Here is a 27,003-nt window from a genome sequence, read left to right as displayed (position 1 = left end):
ATCATCTGCATATCACAAGTTGTTAATAAGCCTCCAGCCAATCTTGATGCAGCTTTCCTATTCATATAGCCCAGTTTCTGGGGCTATTTGCTAAGCATACAGATCCAATACGTATGCCCATGGAATCCTTCACTATTGCACTCAAGGCTTGAATTTCTTCTTTAGTTTTTTCAACTTGAGAAATGCTGGGAGTGTTCTTCCCTTTTGGTTTTCTAACTCCAGGTCTTTGGGCATTTCATCATAAAACTTTGTCTTCTCGAGCTCCCTTTCAAAATCTTCTGTTCAACTCTTTTAGTTCATCATTTCTGCTTTTCAGTTTAGCTACTCAAGGTTTAAGAGTAAGTTTCAGAGTCACCTCTGACATCCATTTTTGTCTTTTCTTTCTTTCCTGCCTTTTTAATGACCATTTGTTTTCTTCATGTATGATGTCCTTGATGTCATTCCACAACTCATCTGGCCTTCAGCCATTAGTGTTCAATGCGTCAAGTTTATTCATGAAATGGTCTCTAAATTCAGGTGGGATATACACAAGGTCATTCTTTGGCTCTTGTAGACTTGTATTAATTTTCTTCAACTTCAATGTGAACTTGCATTTGAGCAATTGATGGTCTGTTCTGCAGTCAGCCCCTGGCCTTGTTCTAACTGATGATACTGAGCTTCTCCATTGTCTCTTTCCACAGATGTAGTTGATTTGATTCCTGTGTATTCCATCAGGCGGGATCAACATGTATAGTTACCATTTATGTTGTTGAAAAAGGATATTTGCAATGAAGAAGTCGGTCTTGCAAAATTCTATCATGCTATCTCCAGTGTCATGTCTATAACCAAGGCCATATTTTCCAAATACCAATCCTTCTTCTTTGTTTCCAACTTTCACATTCCAATCACCAGTAATTATCAATGAATCTTGATTGCATGTTTGGTCAATTTCAGACTGCAGAAGCTGGCAAAAATTCTTCAATTTCCTCATCTTTGGCATCAGTGGTTTGTGTATATATTTGAACAATAATCTTATTAACTGGTCTTCTTGTAGGTGTATGGATATTATCCTATCACTGAGAGCATTGCACTTTAGAATAGGTCTTGAAATGTTACTTTTAATGATAAATTTGACACCATTCCTCTTCAGTTTGTCCTTCCTTCATAGTATACCATGAGATTGTCCGATTCAAAGTGGCCAATACCAGTCCATTCAGCTCACTAATGCCTAGGATGGAAACCCTGGTGGCGTAGTGGTTAAGAGCTATGGCTGATAAAAAGAAAAAAGGTCGGCAGTTCAAATCCACCAGGCACTCCTTGGAAACTCAATGGGGCAGTTCCACTCTGTTCTATAGGGTTGCTATGAGTCAGAATCAACTCGACAGCAGTGGGTGGAATGCCTAGGATATCGATCTTTATGGCTTCCATTTCATTTTTAATGACTTTCAATTTTCCCAGATTCATACTTTGTACATTCCACTTTCTGATTATTAACGGATGTTTGTTGCTGTTTCTACTCATTTTCAGTTGTGCCACAACTGCAAATAAAGGTCCTCAAAGTTTGACTCCATCCACATCATTAAGGTCAACGCTACTTTGAGGAGGCAGCTCTTCCCCACTTGAGTTTTGAGTGCCTTCCAACCTGCGGGACTATTTTTACAATATATCAGACAATGTTCCACTGCTTTTTCAAATGTTTTCACAGACCCATTATTTTTTAAGAAATAGACTGCCAGATCCTTCTTAGTCTGTCTTGCTCTGGAAGCTCCACTGAAACCTGTCCAACATTGGTAACCCTACTGGTATTTGAAATACCAGCAGCACAGCTTCCAGCATCATAGCAACACACAAGCTACCACAGTACCACAAACTGACTGATGAGTGGCAGATATATATATATTTTTATATATTGATTAGGGAAATGATAAAACATTTTAAAAATGAAGGAAAACTACTCGAAAGTTTAAAAATATTTGGTCCTAGAGTGATATCTCAGACCACTAGCTACATGTGGTAGAGATTAGAATCCTCTCCTCAGTTCCAAAGGAAGTAACTCTCAGCATTACTGAATATATTAATAATAATTTTATGCAAAACTGTATTTAAGATAGAAAACATCTCCATTATCACAGGCTAAAGAAAAAACTCAGTTGCCGTTGAGTCAGCTCCGATCATTACAATCCCATGTGTGTCAAAGTAGAATTGTACTCTGTAGGGTTTTCAATGGCTGACATTTGGAAGTAGATCACCAGGACTTTTCTCCAAGATCCCCATTGCTGTCAAGTTGATTCCAACTCATAGTGACTCTATAGGACAGGGAGTAAAACTGCTCCATAGGGTTTCCAAGGAGTGCCTGGTAGACTCAAACTGCTGACCTTTTGGTTAGCAGCCAAACTCTTAACCACTACACCCCCAGGGTTTCCATTTACTAGGAGTCTGGATATATACAGGTATGGATATGGATATTGATAATCTCCTAACATGTGTTTGACTTTGTATGTTACTCTTTTGAAACTTTAATAGTATTTTGTTTATACTGAAGTCACATGGGAAGTTCTGTATACAAGTTTCTATACACAAGTTTTTCTACTTCTGGCCTAGAATGTGGTAGGGATTCAGCAACAATGCTAGATTTCTTCTCTCACCCAAGAGGGAAAAGCAGCTGAAACTTTGCAGATACCAGTAGGTTACAACGCCTCTAAAAACAGTATTTCTAAATTTGTATAAGTGCACTCCAACACAGATAAGCTCAATAAATATCAAAGGAACATTATTTCCCTGATAATGATTGCACAGTAACTTGAAGAGGAGGAAAGACTGCACCTTGGCTGTAGTCCCATGGGCAGACTAAGCTCTGATCACAGGTGGATGGATTGCACTTTCTTATTTTGGTTAATGTATTAGTTTTCTGTGGCTGCTTTATCATATTACTACAGTCTTGGTGGCTTAAAACAACAGAAATTTATTTGCTCATAATTTTGGAGACCAGAAGCCTCAGATCAGTATCAGTGGACCAGGACCAAGGTGTGGGCATGGTTTTCAAATTCTTTATAGAGGCTCTAGAGGAGATTCCATTCCTTGCCTCTTCCAGCTTATGTTGGCTGCCAGCATTCCTTGGGTTGTGGCTGTATCACTCCAATAATGAAGCCAGCATCTTCAAAGCTCTCTCTGCTCTGTGTTCACTACACTTTCTCCTGTGTGTGTGTAAAATCAACCATTGCCTCCTTATAAAGATACACATGATTGCACTTAGTGTCCACTGAGCTAATCCAGGATAATCTCCCCATCTCAAAATCTTTAGCTCAATCAAGTCTACATGAAGATTTGATGTCCCTCCCCTCACCCGCACATAAAGTAACATTCATATGTTACAGGAATTAGGGTGTAGATATCTTTCAGGGACTATTTTTCACATGGTTAGTAAATAATAAAAATAAAAGTCCTGTTTATTTCCTAGGCACCTTTAAGATCATCATCAAGACACAGTCGCTATGTTAATCAACAACCATTTCAAGAGGTAGCACATGATGAAGAACCAATGGTACTGAAGGAAGAGGTTCAGGCTGCACTGAAGGCACTACCAAAAAATAAATTTCCAGGAATCAATGGACTATCAACTGAGATGTTTTGACAAACGGAGGCAGCACTGGAATTGCTCACTCGTTTATGCCAAGAAATTCAGAAGACAGCTACCTGGCTGTCTGGAAGAGATGCATATTTGTGCTCATGCCAAAGAAAGGCGATCTAACAGAATCTGGAAATTATCAAGCAATATCATTAATACCATATGCAAGTAAAATTTTGCTAAAGATAATTCAAAAGTGGTTGCAGAAGTACACTGACAGGGAAGTACCTGAAATTCAAGCTGGATTCAGAAGAGGACGTAGAGCAAGGGATATCATTTCTGATGTCAAATGGGTCAAGGCTGAAAGCAGAGAATACTGGAAACATGTATACCTGTGTTTTATTTACTATGCAAAGGCATTCGATTGTGTGCATTATAACATTACTCAATTGTGGATAACATTTCGAAGAATGGGAATTTCAGAACACTTAATCGTGTTCACAAGGAACTGTTCATAGACCAGAGGCAGTCGTTCAAACAGAACAAGGGAATACCACATGGTTTAAATGTGTGCACCATTCTTTTGCCATGCTTATTCAATCTGTATGCTGGGCAAATAATCCGAGAAGCTGAACTATATGAAGAAGGCGGCATCAGAATTGGAGGAGGATAGAAAGATTCACCATCAATCCACAATAATTCCCATCTACTTCTTCTTGTTGTGCTTTAAGTGAAAGTTTACAATTCAAGTCAGTCTCTCATACAAAAACTTACACACACGTTGTTATATGACCGTAGTTGCTCTCCCTGTAATGTGACAGCACACTCCTTCTCTCCACCCTGTATTTTCTGTGTCCGTTCAACCCTTTCCTGTCCCTCCCTGCCTTCTCATCTCGCCTCCAGACAGCAGCTGCCCACATAGTCTCATGTGTCTACTTGAGCTAAAAAGCACACTCCTCACCAGTATCATTTTATGTTTTATAGTCCAGTGTAATCTTTGTCTGAAGAGTTGGCTTTGGGAATGGCTTTAGTTTTGGGCAAACAGAGGGTCTGGGGGCCGCCATGACCTCTGGTATCCCTCCAGTCTCAGTCTCTTCTGGTGTTTGTACACTGTTAATAATATTTTGTATACTGTTTATGCCATGTGTAAGGGCTCCTAGCCTTGTCCCTATTTTTTTCTTCCATGATCTTTATCGTTTTAGATTTTATATTTAGGTCTTTAATCCATCGTGAGTTAGTTTTTGTGCATGGTGTGAGGTATCGGTCTTGTTTCAATTTTGTTGTAAATGGATATTCAGTTATGCTGGCACCATTTGTTAAAAAGACTGTTTTTTCCCCATTTAATGGACTTTGGGCCTTTGACAAATATCAGCTTGTCATAGGTGGATGAATTTATGTCTGAATTCTCAATTCTGTTCTATTGGTCTATGTATCTGTTGTTGTACCAGTACCAGGCTATTTTGACTACTGAGGCAGTATAATAGGTTCTAAAATCAGGTAGTATGAGGCCTCCTACTTTGTTCTTCTTTTTCAGTAATGCTTTACTTATCCAGAGTCTCTTCCTTTTCCATATGAAGATGGCGATTTGTTTCTCCATTTCATTAAAAAATACTATTGGAATTTGGATCGGATTACATTATATCTGTAGATCACCTTGAGTAGAATAGACATTTTCTCAATATTGAGTCTTCCTATCTATGAGCAAGGTATCTTTTCCCACTTTTTAGGTCTCCTTTGGTTTCTTGCAGTATTGTCTTGTAGTTTTCTTTGTTTAGGTCTTTTATGTCTCTAGTTAGATTTATTCCTAAGTATTTTGTCTTCTTGGGGGCTATTGTAAATGGTATTGATTTGGTGATTTCCTCTTCGACATTCTCTTTGTTGGTGTAGAGGTATCCAGCTGGTTTTTGTATATTTATCTTTATCCTGATTCTGTGCTGAAATCTTCCAGAGTTCTAGTAGTTTTCTTGTGCATTTTTTAGGGTTTTCTGTGTATAAGATCATATCATCTGCAAATAGAGATACTTTTAGTTCTTCCTTACCAATCTGGATGCCTTTTATTTCTTTTTCTAGCCTAACTGCTGTGGCTAGGAGCCCCAGCACAGTGTTGAATAAGAGTGGTGATAAAGGGCATCCTTGTCTGGTTCCCATTCTCGAGGGGAATGCTGTCAGACTCTCTCCATCTAGGATGATGTTGGCTTCTGGCTTTGTATAAATGCCCTGTATTATGTTGAGGAATTTCTCTTGTATTCCTGTTTTGCTCAGAGTTTTTATCATGTCTCATCTACTTCTAAATCACGGGGCTAAAAGCTTGTTTGGGGGGACTGAAAAGTAAGCTCTGCACAAATGGAATAGTTGTTATTCATCAGCACTGACACTTCCAATACACTCCCAGGTACCTTTAACCTGGTCTATTCAGAATGGCATAGACTACATAAGAGTCTACTAATTTAAGGAGGCCTCAAGACATTTAAAAAAATCCATTTTTAAGTACAGAAGGAAAATAATTGACTCTGCAGAGCAGTTAATGAGGAGGTAACTAATACTTTTTTACAATTTTATACATTACAGGAGTAAAACTTGGCAAGATTTTTCTTTCAACCAAGTACGCTGAACTTCCTAGCTTAATTGGAAAATGGTTGAATGTTTAACATGAGTGCTTCTTATTGAGACTTAAATGATATTTGAAGTACATGAAAAATTTCTCAGCATAGGTCAATGAATGATTCATTATGAAATATAGCAAAATTTTTCAACTAAATTATCACCGTGTTTCCTTTATCATTCACTTTCTTATCTCTTAAAACACTTCATATTATCCATGTACAACTATATTTTCCTATATCACCAAACCAAAAACCAAAGATAACAAAATCATTGTCCTAATTCTGTCTCTCAACCCACTTCTGTTCCCATCTGCGTTTAGAAGTCGGTTCTCTTATGATTTATTTCCTTTACACTCTTTTTTCCTTTACTGTTACAATTCTTATTTTTAGGAAAATATTAATATTTGTCATTATTATTGTTTAAATTTGTTAGTATTCTTTACCTTATTGAAAGATTATGTGCGTCAGAAGACACCTTAAAGATATACTCTTTTGTGTTAGGGCGGCCCTGCAAAGCCCTTGTTCTGTACTCACATAAAGCCAACACTTAAGGAGAAATCTCACCAATTTACACCTGATCATATTTACCAACTGATCTCTGTCCTGTCTTACATTCTCCCCAGTGACAATACCCTTGCTGGCTCCGAAATGCCTGTGGCTTAGACAGGCTAGCGGGACCATTTGTTTATACTCTTGACTGTTGGAAGATTCCCTTTTCTTCACCTTACCCCACTATGTGAAACAGCTTTCAAAATAATTTCCTTAGGAGTTCCTGAGTGGTATAAAAATTTAATGTACCAGGTTTCTAACTTGAAAGGTTAATGCCACAAGTCCACCCAGATGGTCCTTCTTGAAACAGTTCCTTTGACTTTCTTTGTTCCAGATCTTTATCTCTACCCATTTCATCTCAGCTGTATAGTAGGAAAACAACATCACTAACATATTCTTGAAAACATAAAGCCAATAATGAATAGAAGCAATAGAGTTATGGGATTATACAGAACAAAAAAGGAGACGATAAAGTAAAATGGACTATTTATATAACAAATGTTTCTACAGTAGCACTCCTAATTCTCCTACTTGAAAAAATACAAGAAAACAGCAAATATTCTCTTCAGTGATTTTCTTGCTGAATATCACACCCCACAACTAGTCAAATTATTCCTTGAAGCCTTTTTTTTTTTTTATAGCCTGTTAAGCTTGTTGCTGTCTGGTGGATTCTGACTTATAGCATCTCCATAGTTCAGAGTAGAACTGCCCCACAGGGTTTCCAAGGACCGGTTGGTGCATTTGAACTGCCAACCTTTTGGTTAGCAGCCGAGCTCTTAACCACTGAAGACTGTAGGCTTTAAAAGTGTTAGTCTCACTAGTAATAGATATTTCTTTCTGGCAGGAATGTAAGGATTTCCCTGAAACCTGGTTTCTCCTCTGTTGTTATTTTTAGTATTGCTATACTTCTTTACGGAAACCCTGTATAGTGTTTAAGAGCTACGGCTGCTAACCAAAAGGTCAGCAGTTTAAATCTACGGGGCAGTTCTATACTCCTTTAGTATCGTATACTGGTTCAAAGTTTGAAGTTCAATGCAATTTGTACAATATTTACATTCTAGTGATATGATTTAATGTATACATAAAAACCAATAATATAAAAACAATCTGGTCTTTTTTCACATCTCAAATGTGCTGTGTTATGTATTCATTTCTGGATTATAGAACGGATAGAGTTGCTCTCAGCTGGAACTGACTCAACAGCAATGGGCTTGGTTTTGGTTTAGTTATGAGACAGTCGAGGAAGGTGCCTGTAAATGATTTGCCAACTTGGTTTGAAATACATGTACCAATGTTTTGATTCCAAAGCATAGAGATGGCTAGGTAATATGAAATTCCAAACCTAACTTGTTTTCTTCACCTTAAAATAACTGTCCCCAGCATTTCAACAATTGTAATTAATGCCAAATATGTAGCAAATCATTATGCCTGCTGCTTCTTTATCCACCTGCTGATTATCCTGTGATCTATCTTGCTGCTTTGTCAACCTCATGAGTAGTGGTGCCCTCCAGACTCCCTGCCCACCTGTTCATCATTTAATTCTAACATGTCATACCTGAGTATTATATGAAATCTTTTTTTAAAATACTGTGGAAAGAATCACCTTCTGAGGCAGAGAATATAATAATGCAGCTGCTTTGGCTACCTCTTCCTACTTCACTATTGCTTGCCTTATATCTGTTTTCCTTATATTAAACAAGGGTGCCTTTTTTCTTTTGTGTTTAAAACTCAATTGCACCTGTGAACATCCTTCACAGCGTGCTTTAACTATGTATTCTCCAGATAGCCACCTTCTTCCCCTCTGCAAAAGCTACTAAGACCAAGAACAAGAAAAAATGTGGCAGGTGCGGCTTGGGCCAATTAAAAAACAAATCTGCACTAACTGATGGGTAATCTTCAGTAAAATCACTAGTGACAATACCAGATGGCTGGGGAAAATTGACATTGACCAGATCCGTTTATTGTTGGCTCTGCTTTGATTCATCTGCACCAGGCAGCTGTTGTAAAGGTAAACGACTTGCACTCTCGTTTTGTGCTTTTATGGATTTGTTTTGTTGCATTCCCCTTAGTATTTCCTTTTTTTTTTTCACTTAGATTTGTAACAGGTCAGATGTTACCATTCAAACAGCCTTTCCATCTTTCCTCATTTCCCAGAGAGCCGGATTTGCAAGTAGATTAGGGCTGCATTTGAGTTAATCACATTCTGAATGACTAAACTGTTTGAATGTATTTAAAGATTGCACATTTACCTAAAAGGTGGACAATTCAAATGAGGAAAACATGAAAATCTTGGGCCTCTTTTGCCTCTGTCTGTGGATCTACTCAATTCCAAAATCCCAGGGCAAGGGCTTTTCTCATTTAGAGGACACTTTCTCTTGTTCACACAGACTCACCATGTAGGACATAGCACGGTGTCAGTGCGGATAGATGCTTGTTTAAACACCGTGGCTGTTTATTTGGTCAATGCTAAATAAATGGACTTGGTCACATTTATATCTGATAGATGCCCAAAGCCCAATATCTTCAAAATTTTGCTTTGTTATAAATGTATTCTATGTTTATCTGTTAGCTCTGTGCCCTTGGTGGTTTATTCAAGATGCATAAAATAACTATATCAAACTTTTAGCCATACGTTCAAATTAGTGGTCTATAATTTTAAAATAAAAAAAAATATGCTATGGAGTATAATTGAAGTGTTATTTGGATTTAAAAATAATAATAAAATAAAATGACAGACTGAATATATTTTAAAAAGTGATTGGAAACATTTCAGATAAGTCGAGAAGCTGAAGACATGTTCATGTCCCCCGGACTTTCAGAGGGACATTGGTGAAATAGTTAAAGAAATAGTTGTTGTTAGCTGTGGTCAAGTTGATTCCAACTCATATCCATCCCATGTGTGTCAGAGTAGAACTCTTCCATAGGGTTTTCAAGGCTGTGATCTTTCGGCAGCCGATCTTCAGCTCTATCTTTCGAGGCACCTCTAAGTAGGTTCAAACTGTCAACCTTTTGGCTAGTAGTAGTTTGCGCCACACAGACTTCCAAAGAAATACTTACCTGCCTAAATCAATCAGAAAATATATCTTGAATCAATTCATTTTTTTCCCCACACAAACCATCTTTCTATCAAATTCAAGCTACTCTTCAACAATCATCTAAACCAAGTTTTCTCAAACTACAATAATGTGCATCTCTTAAAACGTAGTTTCTTTTAATAGGTCTTGGGCCTTGGCACAGTGGTTAAGAGCTCAGACTGCTAACCAAAATGTAGGCAGTTTGAATCCACCAGCTTTTCCTTGAAAACCCTATGGGACAGCTCTTCTCTTGCCTATAGGGTCACTATGAGTCAGAATTGACTAGAAGACAATGGGTAATGGGGGTGGGACCTAAGATTCTTCATTTCTAACAAGCTCCCAGGTAATGCTGATGTTACTTGTCCAAGTACTAGATTGAAATAGCAAGGACATAGCTTATTTCCTTTCCCCACCCCCCACTCTTATTTCTTATGCTCTATTTTTTTTTTTTTTAATAGACCACAGCTAGGAATCTAAGTAACAGTATTCTTTTTTTTTTCTTCTCTTTCACCCTACCCTTTTTCCCCTTCCCATTCTCCTCTTCCTTCTTCTTTTCTTTTGAGCTCATAATTCAAATCCCAGCATCAAGTATCATCCAGTTTAAACATTTTAACAAAGCCTCCTATTGCATTTTTATTAAATCTAAAATTCTTTCCACTGTGATCTGACTGCTGCCTACCATGCCAATTTCATCATATCCTTCCTTATTCTAGCCAAATTCTTCTCAGTTCCTCAATCAAGTCCGTCTCTTCTTAACCACTGCTCAGCAGTTCTCCATGGTATCTCCTCTGTCTGGATTATTAGGCTCCCTACCTATTAATAAATGGATTTTTCTTGTGGTTTAGGTTTCAGCTTATCTTTTACTAACACAGAGGGCTTTCCTGATCACCTTTGTGTAAGTAGCTACTACTCCCTGAATACTTATAAACATAGTAGAAGTCGAATTTGTGATTTTGCATTCATTTGTTGGCTTGTTTATTGACTATCTCTCACTACGTAATAAGTTCTATGTGGACAGAAACAGTGTCAGTTCATAGACCAGTTTATATACAATGGGATTCACACAATACCTGCTATAGAATAGCATTGAATAATATTTTAAGCATATAGTTATTTGTATTTTACCATGGTTTTCTATTATTTTGTTTAGAAATATATGCACTCCTAAAAGCACAAAATTTCTGAAAATACCTTATTTTCACTTCTGTTTTTTTATTTGGAAATAGCCAAATCTAACACTTTGTTGGTTTTTATGTCACCGCATTTGTTCATTCTTATCTGAAAACTCATTAGGATTCAAGCCATAAATTCCACTCAAAGTAGTAAGAATAAAAAAAAAAATTATAAATTCAGGGTACAACTAAATTTCATAAGAAATGTTCTATGCATCCAATGGCTTCAAATAATTTGTCACAAACAATTAGGCAAACCCATTTACATTTAATGTCTACAAAAAGCCATCACACAAACGCATAATGTGTGGCTATAGGATGTTATTGCTGTTGCTTAAAAAAAGGCTTGGGAACTCATGATGTACATGCTTCTGAGTGATATTTTATAAATAATAAAATTTATAAATAGATATTTTATAAATAAATTTTATTATTTATAAATTTTATTATTTATAAAATATCACTCAGAAGCATGTACATCATGAGTTCCCAAGCCTTTTTTTAAGCAACATTAATAACATCCTATAGCCACACATTATGCATTTGCGTGATGGCTTTTCGTAGACATTAAATGTAAATGGGTTATTGAGTACTTACTATGTGCTTTATTATTTCCAAATGGTAACTTTTTCAAAATCACATACATAATGTTATTATAATTTGGATTAAATCACGTTCTCTCTCATTCCAATGACTCCTTCCTAGCCACTACAATTGACTAATTTTTATACATACATCTCAGCAAACCTTGTCAGGAGGAATCAGTCCCTGGAGAAGGACATCATGTTTGGCAAAGCACAGGGTCAGAGGAAAAGAAGAAGACCCTTAACAAGGTGGATAGACACAGTGGCTGCAACAATGGGCTCAAGCATAACTACGATTGTAAGGACGGAGCAGGACCGGGCAGTGTTTTGTTCTGTTGTGCATAGGGTCACTATGAGTTTGAACTGACTTGACAGCACCTAACAACAACAACAGCAAAACTTATGGGCTTTGAAGAAACACTGACCCTTGACTACCTTGAGTATGTCTCCACATTTTATTTAAAGAGTGCCTTAACATTATTTTTAACTAATTTTACAATCCATGGACAAACAAAACAAACAAAATCAGATGGTAGGTTTCACTATCGCTGTAGTTATCACAGTAAAAGTAGAAGGCCTTTCTCATCTTCTCTACTTTTCCTTCCATTTCATTTACCCACATTTTTTTTCTCTCTCTCTTTTCTTACATTCTTCTATCGTAGTAAATCATATTTCCCTTTGGCAGCTGGAACAGTAATAACTAAAGTAATTGTGGACCTTAATGGTGATTTTTCTCCCGTGGCTTTTAAAAATAGACAAAAACAAGTAAAGTTAAGACAGTCTCCAGATCAACTGTGAAGACGCTCTCAAGGTAGCCGTGGGTCAGTGTTTCTTCATAACCCATAGCCTTGCTGAGAAAAGTACGTGAATGAAACATCTGCATCTGGGATAGAGTAGGATTATAGTTTGTTTTCACCATAATGGAATTGTAAAAAATCTGTACAAAATGTTTTCAGGAAAGTTGGCTAAAAAGGTTTAAGTTTACTATCTTCTTCTCAAGAAGAAATTACTTCAGAAATTGCTAGTTCATGTTTTTCAAAACAGGGCTTGCAAAATACTCATCCCTTTGGCTTATTTTCCCAGCATATGTTTCTGAGTTTCTAATTCCATTTATAGAAGTTGAAAGCAAATTGCTTTTTTTGTTTTCTTCTGCCCCCCCCCCTTTTATTTTTTTAATCAAAGCCATCTTCAACCTGGAATATACCCATTATATACTTTGAGAAGGCTACCTCCTCACAGGGCTATAGGCACCCTGGCTTAGGGAGAAAGTATTGTTAATTGAAAATGATGAAAAAGTGCTGCCCATTTGCTCTAGGAAGTCAGAGAACTTGGAAAAAGCTAAAAACGTATTCTGCTTTGTATTGATCCTTGTGTGAAGCACAATCGCAAGTCACCAGCAATTTTTCCTTCCCTTGTTTAAAATCAGATGTAATTTATTGTTGACAATCAGCAGTGCAAGATGTGTTCGATCTGAGGTCACTTCTCTCCACTCTGCTTTAAACCTGCCTTGAACATCCTAGAAACATTCAGTTATTTTTAGCTGACTAAACTTATGCCAAGGAGCCCTGGTGGTACAGTGGTTAAATTGCTCAGTTGCTAACTGAAAGGTTGGCAGTTCAAACCCATCAATCACTCCATGGGAGAAAAGTCTGGCAGTCTGCTTCCATAAAGATTTACAGCCTTGAAAATCTATGGGGTAGCTCTGCTCTGTCCTATATGGTCGCTATGAGTTGGAATCAGAACAACAGTAATAAGTTTGGTTGGGGTTTAAATTTATGCCAGTTTTCTATAGGGACTTATAGCCATACCTATAAATTCATTTAGCAACTCCCCGTGAATAAGAAAATATAATTGTAAGCAACCCAAAGAAAACAAAAATATGAATATGCAGGGAAGGCAAAAAACTACATATATAAGTTCACGATGGTATTAAAAACAAATGCGTACTCTGAAATTTACATAGCATTCAATCACATAATTATGATCATCATTTTTTTTTTTAAAGTAGAAGACATGAGAGAAGTCATTTTCTGTATTACCATGCATTCCATGTACTATTGTATTGGTTAGAAAACTTAACTTAAGGTTACCAATTTACCATAAATAAGTGAAAGATTAAGTGAGAGATAGAATGGATAGGCAGGAAAGAATTAAATATTTTACAGTGCTGAAAATGACTTCTCTACTTTAACAGAATATTTTGAATATCTGGTTCCATACATTAAAAAAGACTAACAAATTCATCTTCTAGAGTTTAGTTGAAAGAGATAAAAATCAGCAGCAAAATGATATAAGTAATACATTGAGTAATGTGATTTAGAACACGGTAAGGGGATATAAGGTCAGGTATGAATTCACCAGGAAGAAGGAGAAATTAGAGACATGATATCAGATAGAAAAGGTAAGAAAGGAAGCTAATAGGCCATTGATATAATGCAGGTAAGAAATAATGGAGACTTGAAATAGAGAATGACCAATGTAAGAGATAATGCATAGGTAGAATTGAGAAAACCATATAGCCTTCTAAATATGAGAACTGAAGGATAGAAAGGGTCAATGATTCTCATGTTTCCACCTTGGGGCATGTTAGGAGATGATCAATATCCATACCTCTCTATATATTCAGGCTCCTAGTGTATGGGAATCCTAGTATATGGTGGCATAGTGGTTAACGGCTCGGCTGCTAACCAAAAAATGTCAACAATTTGAATCCACCAGCCACTTCTTGGAAAGCCTATGGAGCAGTTCTACTCTGCCCTACAGGGTTGCTATGAGTCAGAATCGACTCAACGGCAACAGGTTTAAGATATGGAACATAGTACAAGTTAAAGCTATGCTAAGAAAGAGAATCAATCCATGGTAATTGTGATTTGTGATTGTGCTGGGTAACTACGGGAAAAAGGCTTATGGGAATAAAAAGATTTGGGTTAGAATGCTGGATTTGTAAGTTGTCTGTGATGCAAACAGTTAATGTGCTTGGCTGCTAACCGAAATGTTGACAGTTCGAGTCCACCCAGAGGTACCTTGGAGGAAAGGCCTGGTTATCTACTTCTAAAAACTCAGCTATTGAAAACCCAGTGGAGCACAATTCTATTCTGACACATGTGGTGTCACTATGGGTTGGAATTAACTTGGCGACAACTGTTTTTATTAACAATGTCGATGGAAGAAAACATGGAAAGTTATGGGATAATGCCAAATCTGGATTGCATAAAAATAGTCAAAACCTAACATAATATGGATGGTATGTCGTTTTATTTGATAAAATTATATCAAGTATTTTGGATACCTTCTACCTGCATTATCCAAATTAAAAAACAATACAATCACCTGGCTGGGGGAAAACTAACCCAAATATTTTATCTATGAGGGCCAAAATATTATAAATTATAAAATTAATAATATAACAGTAATAACATCTCTTTTTTAACCTTCCTTTTACTTTCCAGATATCAAACAAAAGTTATATACATCATTGATCAAAATGTCCTCTTTGATTTCTCAGTATCACAGACTGTCTTGAAAGCTGGAAATTTAGAATCACATGATCTTGTTTTGCAAAGTATAACTTCCCCCTCTATGTTTCTGTCTGTCAGAGAAATGTTCTCACAATGTCATTACTACTCCCTGTAAGAGACCCAGTTCCCAATAATTTTTGGGCATTTTCTCAAACTAGAAGTTCAAGTATTTGTCCACTACCCCATATTTTTTTTTATCTCATATTTCTTTCTGCCCAGTACTTAAAGTGATCTTACATTTTTAGAGGCAAACCCGTATGTCTATCTAGTCCTAAATTATAAGATTCCATTGTTTTGATGAAAAAGGTCAATTTCAGCCTCGTCTCCAAAGCAAAGTTATGGACTTTGGTTGTAGAGACTGCAAAGACTTCAACAGTCTCTTTTCTCTGTATTTATTTATTACTTTTAAGAATAACCAGGACAAAAAGCCATTTAATGCTTTGACTAAACCAGGGAGGTGGTTATGGCTTCATTGTACAGTGAAGAACTCATACTCCTCTACAATAAACAGCCAACAGAAGACTGCAGGTAAACCAGCACAACCCAGCATGTAAGTCATTAGTGCTGCAGAAGACCATTAACATGTAGTAAACACTGTGCTTGGTTTATTGTTTATTCATAAAACATCAATATTTAAGGGGTGGGCAGAAGAAAAAGAACCTTCAGTGGAGATTAAGACCTACAGATCAGAAACGGAAGGATGAAGGAAAACAAACACCAGAAAGTCAAGAAAGAGGAGAGATCACTCATATCAGATGCTTCCCCTAGGCCATATGAGAGAAAGAGTAAAAAGTGTTCATTGGTTTAACTAACAAAAAGGTCTTTATAAATCCAGGAGAGTGTCAGAGATATTTAGGTGCAGATCAACATCAAGGTGAGAATGTAGAACTTTTTTGATGAGCCCGTTCAAAGATCAAGTAGAAACTCTTTCACAGAGCTACTGGGAAAAAAAAGATGACAGAGTTTTCAGTAACTAGAAGAATTATTATTATTATTTTTAATACCATAGGAAATTGCATTTAAATTAGTCATAGAATTAAAATGGTCAGAGAGAAGTTAAAAGTACAGAAGAGGGGAAGGACAATTTATGGACGAAATTATCAAACCGAGGATAGAGTATAGTCAAAGTCTTGCTACCTGACTTAATCCAATTTGGTCATGCATACATAACCCTCTAGCGCTTTTTGTTAGTAATGGTAGGCTAGAAATCTTAAAGCTGAATGAGCTTTAGCTATTCTTCCACAGCTTCATTATCGGCTTATCATAAAATCAAGTATCTGTCCAAATTCTGCCATATATGTTATTGTTGTTAGGTGCTGTCAAGTCAGTTCCAACTCATAGCTAACCCTACGTACAACAGAATGAAACATTGCCTGGTCTTGTGCCATCCTCACAACTGTTGCTATGCTTGAGCCCATTGTTGCAGCCACTGTGTCAATCCATCTCATTGAAAGTCTTCCTCTTTTTCACTGACCCTCTATTTTACCAAGCATGATGTCTTTCTTCAGGGTCTGATCCCTCCGGACAACATGTCCAAAGTATGTGAGACATAGTCTTGCCATCTTTGCTTCTAAGGAGCTTTCTAGTTGTACTTCTTCCAAGACAGATTTGTTCATTCTCTTGGCAGTCCATGGTATATTCAATATTCTTCACCAACACCACAATTCAAAGGGGTCAATTCTTTTTCTGTCTTCCTTATTCATTGTCCAGCTTTCACATGCATATGAAGCAATTGAAAACATCATGGCTTGGGTCAGGCGCACCTTAGGCCTCAAAGTGAGGTCTTTGCTTTTCAACACTTTAAAGAGGTCTTTTGCAGCTGATTTGACGAATATAATGCATCTTTTGATTTCTTGACTGCTGTTTCCATGAGTATTGATTGTGGATCCAAGTAAAATGAGATCCTTGACAACCTCAATCTTTTCTGTTTATCATGATTTTGCTCATTGGTCCAGTTGTGAGGATTTTTGTTTTCTTTGTGTTGAGGAGTAATCCATACTGAAGTCTGTTGTCTTTGATCGTCATCATCACTAAGTGCTTCAAGTTTTCTTCACTTTCAGCAAGCAAGGTTTTGTCATCTGCATAACACAGATTGTTAAGGAGTCTTCCTCCAGTCCTGCTGCCCCATTCTTCTCCACAGAGTCCAGCTTCTCAGATTATTTGCTCAGCATATAGATTCAATAGGTATGGTGAAAGAATACAACCCTGACGCACACCTTTCCTGACTTTAAACCATGCAGTGTCCCCTTGTTCTGTTCGAACAACTGCCTCTTGATCTATGTACAGATTCCTCATGAGCACAATTAAGTGTTTTGTAATTCTCATTCTCCAGAATGTCATCCATAATTTGTTATGATCCACACAGTTGAACGCCTTAGCATAGTCAGTAAAACACAGGTAAACAACTTCTGGTATTCTCTGTTTTCAGCCAGGATCCATCTGACATTAGCATTGATATCCGTGGTTCCATGGCCTCTTAAATTCAGCATGAATTTTTGGCAGTTCCCTGTCTATATACTGCTGCAGCCACTTTTGAATGATCTTCAGCAAAATTTTGCTTGCTCGTGATAGTAACGATATTGTTCAATAATTTCTGCAATTGATTGGATCACCTTTCTTGCCATGCATACAGACATTTATTAAGTGAACGTTTATTTCCTAGCAAATTAAAAACATTTTATTCTACCTGATCTGTACATTTGGTAAAGTCTCAGTTTTCTGCCCTTCTCAATGCATCAGCCACTACCTTGACTATAAGCGTCAATCAAGACAGTCATGACGATATTCAAGAAACAGTATTTGATTACCCTTACAGTTAACATCTGGCAACTAGAAATTCTACCTACGTGACTGGGATCAAATCTGCTTAGGGATAGAAGCTCAGGTTCCAACTTTAAGAACAAAGATTACAGTGTCCTCTAGATTCTCATATCTTGATCATGAAGAGATATCTAAAGTATTTTAGCCAAATCACAGTTTAAATATGCATAATTTCATCAGTGAAGTTTTGTGTATAATATCTCTTACACACAGGACAAGACAGTGGTTTCATCATTAAAAACCCATTTCAGGCTTTTAATATAATTTATAGAAAAAAAAAATTCAGAAATTCAGTTAAAATCGGAGTGAAAGCATTTTGATCATTCCTGGAGTGTGTATTCCTCAGTAGAACAACTGACTACATCAATGTTGTTTAAGCTAACTAGTGTATATATGTCACGCTGCTGATGTTGCAGTAGACGATGGATTTCATGACACATGGCTTTGGCAAGAAGACACAGAGCCATCTAAACCTGGCCATCCTCCAGAGGAAAAAAAATTACCAAGGAAGAAAATAGATGGCAAATGGTGAGTTTTGGTTTTTTGGGGTTTTTTTACTTTATTTATTTATTTTTTTTCTCAAATGTCAAATTAGAATGTAAGTGAGTTAAGCTGGACCATATGTAGATTTCCTTCTATTTAAGATAAAGCAGCCAACATTAAAAATATAAACAAAGTAAAATATAAATAATCTTCTTTATTCCTTTCCTTCTAATTCCATGTCCAGTCTTTTAAGGAAAGGTAAACTCAAAACGCAGTAAATATAGAAAGAAAACTTGCTTAAAAGCCTGTAATGTAAAACAGTAGTGTTCACTTCAGCCATTTTGAGAGAGCTGACATGGGCCACCCATTCCCTGGATTTCTCAGGCCAGTTCAGCCAACGCAGGCTCCAGGGCCTGGTTTAGCTTGGCAGCCAGCTAAAGGTGAGTGAGTCACAAAGGAGAGAATACCAGAAGTGAGCATTTTGACTCAATGAAGCATCTTTACACCAGTCAACATTTGCAAAGCACGTCTATGAAAGTGGATGAATGGTGTTAAAGAGGCCTGTGAACTTGTCTTATTGAACAGGAGGTGAATAACAAAGTTCCATTTTGATAAACCAACTCAAGATTCAACATGAAGAGGGTAGACAGTAAAATACCAGTATGCAAGAAACACAGAATGGAGAAATTGAGTCCAAACAGATCAGTGCAATAATTTAGGAAAATTCTAAAGACATAAAAAGAAAAGTTTAGGTTTTTATCTTTGAACAGAAATCAGTCTCCTCAGTTCATCCATGTAATGGAAATGCAAAGAGATGGAGATAGAGGAGCATGAAGGAAAGGTAGCAGAATACAGTGGCATCTGCAGCAAGGACAGAATCTTACATGGCAAAGATCCAACTTAAGCAAATGTGGAAAGAGTCCCTGGAGGCAAAGAACTTCTGCTGAAATGGCTCTTATGCAAGCCTGAAATCAAAGAGAGAATGGTGAAAATGACAATCTTGCTAAGCCCTGAAAATCACCTTCTCATAACACAAAGTAATATGTGGAAACAGAATAAGTGAAACAATTTGTGTACTGCTGTAAACCAAACAACCAAACCCGTTGATGCTGAGTTGATTATGACTCTTAGCGAACCTATAGGAGGGAAGAGAACTGCCCCATAGGGTTTCCAAGACTATAATCCTTAGGAAGCCGACTGCCACATCTTTCTCCCATGGAGCCTCAGGTGGATCTGAACCACCGAACTTTTGGTTAGCACTTGAGCCACTGCACCACCAGGGCTCTTCATGTACTACTATAAATGCCTTATTATTTAGTAAACCTAAATACAGTGCACCCATAATGGAACTTTCCTACTGTTCAATTTTGGAAATCATTTTCCTTGCAATTTAAAGAACACTTGTCTTTCAGATACTATTAACTTAGATAACTCTGAGAACATGTGGACTCAACAGAATATCTCCTCAGGAGAGTGATTCTGAGGAGGTATTCAGTTGAGTCCATGTGTCCAATATACAGTGAGCAAAAAGTTTGAAAATTTAAATTAGGTGCTGGGTGGTCTCAGAGTCCCAAAGCCTTTTTTATTTTAAGTCTTGCCTATGCTAGATGGAAGCAACAAGATTTAATCAAAATCTCTTTATTAGAATGCACACATGCACACACATCCTCACAGAGTTATCTGTGATAATCACTCTGGGTAATCATTGCATAGTCATTTCAGTCAAAAGAAAGGAAATCATTAACATTGGATCATAGTGCTCTCTGCCTAATGGACTATATTTAAGAGCTGTATTTGATTAACAGGCACGTTTGAAGCAAATCAAAATGTTTTCAATCCAGTGGATTTTAGTACATTACACAAATAATAGGACGATTGCTATAATTTTGATTTTTATACTTTGTCTAGAAACCAAAAAACCAAACCAAACCCAGTGCCATCGAGTCGATTCCAGAATATTTTGTAAATCAGAATAATTAGACTTTCTGGTTACACCTGTTTGGGATGTGACCATATAAAAAAAATCTATCTGGTTTCCTAACTACTCTGCACTGAACTACTTGCAGAGTTTTAGAAGCGTGAAAAATCTGAATTTCTATGGAAAATCTGCAAAATTTGAGTTCAGAGGAAGCCTAGAATCTTATCATTTTTATTTTTACAAGTATGTGCTAAACTTTGATATTTCTACCAATCATGGAATCATTAATACTTATACAGTCATTGTGAACATACTTAATATTTGTTTTTATGGTTTTAACTTAATGCAGCATGGTGCAATTTGTGATTAGAGGTTGGTTTTAACTAGCAAATTCTAATCAATTATTTTGGTGACTATGTCAGCCACAAATTCCTTATTTATATCTTGTCTTCACAATTCATTATAGAATACAGATCAAGCTTTAGTTCTTCATTATAACATCTATGGTTTTGCAGTAGTTATGTTCTTATGCTCTATTTTTTTCACATTATCTGCTTTGGTAAGAATTGAAGATTAAATTTTCACAGCATCACTATAAGACTGTTTCTTAAGAGCTTTAGTTAAACAAGGATATAAATATGTTTAACAGAAGGAGGAGCCCCTTCCTTTATGTGGCTCCAGCTATTTAACAACCAAGTGAATTGTTTAAAGTATGAAAGTCGATAACCAGAGAAAACTCAACTAAAAGTAATTGTATAGTCTTCCAAATCTTTTATTGCTTTGAAGGAAAAGAAAAGTTCTTGTTAATGACTTTCTGTCCTATAGTGAGAGTTCTGTGGAAAATGAGGTATAGCCTATAAAGTGTGCATAATTTGGAAAAAAATTCAGAATATGATAATCCAAATCACAATAAATACGGTAGTTCCAACTCTTGGTCTAGGCTTTCAGAGAGTTCTAAACGGAAGGCCTGAGAATCTTTTATCTTACTTATGAATATCTTATTTTGCTTTTTTTTTTCTTTTTGAGGGAATAAATGTAGTGAATATGAAACTTGCTTTCTTTTCCATATAGGTAAAGTGTGATTGAAAGGAACCTGCATATCCTTCATATAAGACATTTCTCTGATTGTTTTGGAGTGGTTAAACAATAGACTTTTTTTTTTTCCTTATTATACATGTTTATGTGTTTTGGTGCATTAGACATGACCAGATACTGATGGTTCCTTTCTGTCCCATACATTCCAGTGTAGGCAGAAAGATATGAAACCCAGCTAGAAAAAAGAAATGTTTGATTCTGTTCTTATTAGTCTCACAGCAATATGCAAATGAGCTTTTTTGTTGTTGTTGTTGTTCAACGATGCTCTCTAATTACTGATTTGAATGGTTCTGTAGATTAAAAATAAAGTTCTTAATTGAGTATAAATGAGTTTGGAAAATATCCAATTGGCAAAGCTTTGCTCTTCTAACATTTGTTAGAATCAAGATGCTCCCTAATTGAAGAAGCTATAAAATTACTATATCTTTTAAAATCTCATGTGTTCGTGTCTTATGGGGAAAAGCACTGAGGTTTTATTTTGTGTGGTGGGAGAGTTAAATTAGGATATATAAATATATTAAAATAGTCTCAGAACAGGTTTTTCTCAAATTAACTACTTTATATCTTAGAAACTCCTGAGAAACCATGCCAACATGACAACAGCTGCCAGAAGTATCTTGGTCGTAAATACATTTAAGACAAGTAATCATAATACTTTATATAGCCTGAAACAATGTGCATGTGTGTTTTAGAGAAATGATGGCATGACGAGGCAATAAGCATTAAATATAAGACCCAACTAAAATCCCATTACAGATACACAGAGAGCCCTTCACACTCACATCCACACTAGCTAGGCATGTAACTACCTAATTCTTTTTATTTTTCGTGATTCTAGGACTCCCTTGGAAATGCTGATTGTGTAGCGGTTAAGAGTTACAGCTTTTAACCAAGAGGCCGGCAGTTCGAATCTACCAGGTGCTCCTTGGAAACTCTATGGGGCAGTTCTACTCTGTCCTATAGGGTCACTATGAGTTGGAATTGACTTGATGGCAATGGGTTTGGTTTTTTTGGTTTGGGAGTCCCTTTGACAGAGCCTCAATTACAAATTTCCCCAATTTCTAATCACCCAATGTACTTCACTACATTAAGCTAAAATTCAAAATATACAAAACAAGTCATATATTTCCATGAAAAAATAAAACATTAATGAAAATAAGTTGTTTCATTATCAGTTATTTTATTAAAGTATTTATATTGGATATATGAGAGTAATGTAACATATAGTTTATATATATATTAGACTATTGTATATCATACGTTACGTGTATGTATATATATGTATAAAATATAAAAACCAAAAAACTAAACCCAGTGCCGTCAAGTCGATTCCAACTCATAGTGATCCTATAGGACAGAGTAGGACTGCCCCATAGAGTTTCCAAGGAGCGCCTGGCGGATTCGAACTGCCGAACTTTTGGTTAGCAGCTGTAGCATTTGACCACTATGCCACCAGGATTCCCCATATATAATATAGAAGATAGATAAATGACACATACATGGATACAATCACCTATTCAATGTTTACTACTATAACCTATAAGATAAGGTCATTTCAAATATGTTTCTCTACTAAAAGGCAACATTCTCTCCCATTTTCCTTTCACGTTTTTAATGCTTATTTATAGGACTAAAATTAATTGACTTAAAGTAATTTGGTTGGTAACTGAAAATCTGAGAGAAAACCCAAGTATTGTGACTTTATATCCATTACATTTGCCATTGCATCAGGTTGAATACTCAATTACATTTGGTGTTTAATCTCAGTGAGCCCTTGCTGTGAAAGTAGGTGTTAATATGAAATATGTCTCTGAAATAGACAGCAATTTTAGATCACTGGGTTCAAATGATAACTTCCAAAACACCAGGAACAAGTTATTGTAAACACTCACGTGAATTTCGTGATACAGCAAAACCGATTTTTCCGTTTTCAAATGTATTGTGACAGTATCATTAGTCATCCTTTTTTTCTAAATAGCATATGATTATTGTCTTAAACATAACCTTGTTGGTTATGTAGTCCTTCCCCATTTTTAAGTGAAAAAACAAATGTTCAAAGAAATGAAATTATTTATCCAAAATTATATTAGACATAGAATTATTAATAGAACAAATAATAGTAGAACAAATGACAGAATTAATGGCAGAAATAGAACTAAAGCTCTGTTTCTTGGACATCAGGGTAATGCTTTTCCTGTTGCACTGTAGACAACTTAACCCGTTGCAGGTAGTGTTTAAGGACGTTCATTTGTTTCCATAGTAACTTATTGAGGATTCTAGCTCTCATGTGCAAAATGTGGTAAATAATTCCAAGCTCTAAATGTGTCTCATATACTTTTTGTCACCTAATTATTATTATTTTTAACCTTCCATTCTTTACAGGAACATATTCAACTTGTTTTCCAGTGTTCATAATACTCACTAGATAAAATCTAAAAGTTGATAAACAAGAATGACTGTGAGAGAAGCTACATTTTTAAGGTTGTGGAAATGTCTGAGAAATTGTGAAAAACAGTAAAAGTGAAAAATAATACGTATGAAAAAATATTTTCTAGTAATTGGAGTAGCCCAAAGTTAGAATGAGTTGACTAAGAAGGTAATGAGTTTCCTATCAATAAAATAGTTTGCAAGTAGAGGGTAAAACACTACTTGTCATAAAGTTGTATTATAAATTAATTATCTGAAATTTTCATTAGATGAGTGATAAATTTCCTGGAAATTCCTAAGTGGCGCAAATGGTTTGTGTGCGACTGCTAACCTAAAGTTTGGCAGTTCAAATCTACCCAGCAGTGAAATGGAAGGAAAGGCCTGGAGGGCTGCTTTCAGTAAGATTGTTGTAGTTGTTGCTCTTGTTGTTGTCAGGTGCTGCCAAGTTGATTCTGACTCATAGTAACCCTATGTATAACAGAATGAAACAGTGCCTGGTCCTGCACCATCCTCCCAACCATTGTTATGCTTGAGCCCGTTGCTGCAGCCACTAGGTCAACCCATCTTGCTGAGGGTCTTCTTCTTCACTGGCCCTCTACTACACCAAGCATGATGTCCTTCTGCAGGGATTGATCCTTCCTGACAACATGTTCAATGTATGTGAGAGGTAGTCTTGCCATCCTTGCTTCTAAGGAGCATTCTGGTTGTACTTCTTCCAAGACAGATTTGTTCTTTCCTTTGTCAGTCCATGGTATATTCAATCGTCTTCACCAATACAACCATTCAAAGATATCAATTCTTCTTCAGTCTTCTTATTCATCGTCCAGCTTTCCCAAGCATAAGAGGCAATTAAAAACACCATGGCTTGGGTTAGACACACCCTAGTCTTCAGGGTGACATCTTCACTTTTCAACACTTTAAAGCAGTCTTTTGCAGCAGATTTGACTGATGAAATGCGTCTTTTGATTTCTTGATTGTTGCTTCTGTGAGTGAGTGTTGATTGCAGATCCAAGTAAAATAAAATCATTGGCAACTTCAATCCGTCTCCATTTATCATGATGTTGCTTATTGGTCCAGTTGCGAGGATTTTTGTTTTCTTCATGTTGAGGTGTAATCTGTACTGAAGGCTGTGGTCCTTTATCTTCATTAGTAAGTGCTTCAAGTCCTCTTCACTTTCAGCAAGCAAGGTTGTGTCATCTGCATAACTCAGGCTGTTAAAAGAGCCTTCCTCTAATCCTGATGCCTTGCTCTTCTTCATATAGTCCAGCTTCTCAGATTATTTGCTCAGCATACAGATTGAATAGGTATGGTGAAAGAATACAACCCTGACGCACACCTTTCCTGACTTTAAACCAATCAGCATCCCCTTGTTCTGTCTGAACAACTGCCTCTTGATCTATGTAAAGGTTCCTCACGAGCACAATTAAGCGTTCTGGAATTCTCATTCCTTGCAATATTATCCATAATTTATTATGATCCATATAGTCGAATGCCTTTGCATAGTCAATAAAACATAGGTAATCATCTTTCTGGTATTCTCTGCTTTAAGCCAGGATCCATCTGTCATCACCAATGATATCCCTGGTTCCACGTCCTCTTCTAAATCTGGCTTGAATTTCTTGTTTATATATTGCTGCAGCTGCTTTTGAATGATCTTCAGCAAAATTTTACTTGTGTGTGATATTAATGATATTGTTCGATTATGTCCACATTCACTTGAATCACCTTTCCTGGAAACAGGCTTAAATATGGACCTCTTTCAGTCAGTTGGCCAGATAGATGCCTCCCAAATTTCTTGGCATAGGCAAGTGAGCTTTCAGTACTGCATCCATTTGTTGAAACATCTCAATTGATATTTCATGAATTCCTGGAGCCTTGTTTTTCACCAATGCCTTCATTGCAGCTTGGACTTCTTCCTTCAGTACCACAGGTTCCTTAATATATGCTACTTCCTGAAACAGCTGAAGGTTGACCAGTTCTTTTTGGCATAGTGACTCTGTGCATTCTTTCAATATTCTTTTTGATGGTTTCTGAGTCAGTTAATATTTTTCCCATAGAATCCTTCAGTATTGCAACTCAAGGCTTGACTTTTTTCTTCGGTTCTTTCAACTTGAGAAACACAGAGGGTGCTCTTCCCTTTTGATATTCTACTTCCATGTCTTTTCACATGTCATTATAATATCTTACTTTGCCTTGCCCAGGTGCCCTTTGAAATCTTCTGTTCAGCTCTCTTAATTCAGCATTTCTTCAGTTTGCTTTAGCTACTCGATGTTCAAGAGTAAGTTTCACACCTATGCTCATCTAAAGACTTCACCAAAAGAGTAAAAAGACCACCTACAGACTTGGAAAAAAATTTCAGCTACAACATCTCCGACTAGCGCCTGATCTCTAAAATCTACATGACTCTGGTAAAACTCAACCACAAAATGACAAACAACACAATTAAAAAATGGGCAAAGGATATGAACAGACACTTCACCAAAGAAGACACTCAGGCAGCTAACAGATAAATGAGGAAATGCTCTCGATCATTAGCCATTAACCCACTGCCGTCAAGTCGATTTTGACTCATAGCGACCCTATAGACATTAGAGAAATGCAAATTAAAACTGCAATGAGATTCCATCTCACTCCAACAAAAACAAGGCTGGCATTAATCCAAAAAACACAAAAGAATAAATGTTGGAGAAGCTGTGGAGAGATTGGAACACTTATACTCTGCTGGTGGGAATGTCAAATCGTACAACCAATTTGGAAATCGATTTGGCCTTTCTTTAAAAAGCTAGAAAAAGAACTACCTTACGACCCAGCAATCCCACTCCTCGGAATATAACCTAGAGAAATAAGAGCCTTTACACAAACAGATATATGCACACCCATGTTTATTGCAGCACTGTTTACAATAGCAAAAAGATGGAAGCAACCAAGGTGTCCACCAACAGATGAATGGATAAATTATGGTATATTCACACAGTGGAATAATACACATTGATAAAGAACAGTGATGAATCTGTGAAACATTTCATAACATGGAGGAACCTGGAAGACATTATACTGAGTTTAATTAGTCAGTTGCAAAAGGACAAATATTGTATAAGACTATTATTACAAGATCTTGAGAAATAGTTTAAACTGAGAACACATTCTTTTGTGATTATGACAGGGGGAGGGGGAGAGGGCAGGAGAGGGGTATTAACTAATTGGATAGCAGATGAG

The sequence above is a fragment of the Elephas maximus genome, chromosome 24 (assembly GCF_024166365.1).
Source record: "Elephas maximus indicus isolate mEleMax1 chromosome 24, mEleMax1 primary haplotype, whole genome shotgun sequence".
Taxonomy (NCBI): domain Eukaryota; kingdom Metazoa; phylum Chordata; class Mammalia; order Proboscidea; family Elephantidae; genus Elephas; species Elephas maximus.
Note: the sequence above shows the minus strand (reverse complement) of the source record.